The sequence below is a fragment of the Sinocyclocheilus grahami genome, unplaced genomic scaffold (assembly GCF_001515645.1).
Source record: "Sinocyclocheilus grahami isolate Dianchi unplaced genomic scaffold, SAMN03320097.WGS_v1.1 scaffold1492.1, whole genome shotgun sequence".
Lineage (NCBI taxonomy): Eukaryota > Metazoa > Chordata > Actinopteri > Cypriniformes > Cyprinidae > Sinocyclocheilus > Sinocyclocheilus grahami.
This window is the reverse complement of record NW_015506671.1, coordinates 26,562-28,440: the sequence shown is the minus strand read 5'-3', so window position 1 is coordinate 28,440 and position 1,879 is coordinate 26,562.

Genomic DNA, 1,879 nt, shown 5'->3' with positions numbered 1-1,879 from the left:
TCTGAAAGAACTGAACCTGAGCAATAATAATCTGCAGGATTCAGGAGTGAAGCTGCTCTGCACTGGACTGAAGAACATACAGTGTAAATTGGAGATACTGAGGTAAGTTGTATGACAACAGACATTGAGCTCAACCAGAACTTGTAAGTTGTGTGGCAACAGATGATTTAGATATTTTTTACTCTTTAAAAATGTATAAAAATGTATTATTTGAATGTAACTAAATACATACAAAAAATAATTTCCTATTTTACAATCTTCTTTTTCAAAAATATGGACAGTGTGCAAATGCTGGATTTATATCTTCTATATATTTGCCTGATATTGTCTAACTTTAATTATCAAGGTGTTAAAAAGTGCAATTTTTAAATTAAAGCTAACGGCAACTAACTAATAATGATTAAAGTCATAAAACCAGGCCACTTATTACAAACCAGACTTGGATAATGATCAGAAGTATAATGCTGAGAATGGCACTAGAACAGGCTTGATCTTGTATGGATACAACATTTCAACAGAGCTACATTTTAGTCTTTGCAACTTTACAGATCTTCTTTATGCACTAAGAGCTTGTAACACTCCAAAGAGAAAGGAAAAATTGAAATCGCATCATATGACCCCTTTAATATTCACAGATTAAAATTTAGTAGCCTACTTATGAAGTTATGTGCATTTCTTAGAAAGAATTCAAGCAGGATAAATGTCAAGCCTATGAGCCTGTGCTTAAATTTACTCTAAGCTACACAGTATTACACCATATTTTAGATTTGAAACATTTAACAGGTGTGCAGTATTATTTATGTAATATGAATAATATGTTATATTATCCTAAAGAAATGGTGGTTTACTTTGCATCGGAGGATTACAAGTGGAAGCCTATTTTAGTAGGCTAGGCTACATACATGGATTTATATGCAAAACGTCAATATTCTCACATTACTTGAAGGGATAGTTCACCCGAAAAGTTGTTGTTTATCTGCTTACCACCAGGGCATCCAAGATGTAGGTGACTTTGTTTCTTCAGTAGAACACAAACGGAGATTTTTTACTGAAACCGTTGCAGTCTATCAGTCCTATAATGTCAGTGGATGGGAATCACGGCTTTGAGAGTCATAAAACATACACAAACCAAACCAAATTAAACCATGCGGCTCGTGATGATACATTGATGTGTAAAGACACGAAACGATCGGTCTGTGCAAGAAACTGAACAGTATTTATATCGTTTTTTACCTCTGATACAATGTCTGAACTGTCCTGAGCAGACTTATAAGTGCATTACCGCCACCTGTCTCTCAAATGGACCAATGCCACTCTATCTACAATCTCATTTGAGAGTGTCAATGGTCCATTTGAGAGATAGGTGGCGGTAATGCACTTATAAGTCTGCAATCCGCCGTAAAGCAAGAAGAAGAAGAAGACGCGAACACGCTCAGGACAGTTCAGACATTGCGGTGAAAATCAGAGGTAAAGAAACAATATAAATACCGTTCAGTTTCTTGCACAGACTGATCGTTTTGTGTCTTTACACATCAATGTATCATCACGAGCAGCAGGGTTTAATTTGGTTTTGTTTGTGCATGTTTTATTTTTGTTTTATTGTATGTTTTAGCCATGATTCCCATTCACCTCCATTATAAGACTGACAGACTGCAACGGTTTGAGTTAAAAATCTTTGTTTGTGTTCTACTGAAGAAACAAAGTCGCCTACATCTTGGATGCCCTGGGGGTAAGCAGATAAACATAACATTTTCATTTTTGGGTGAAATATCCCTTTAATATTTGTTAATTTAAAATTAATTTAATAAAACAGCATGCATTTTTGTCATGCACATACTTTGTTATTCGTTACCTGTCCTTTATTTTGACAGAGAACTAC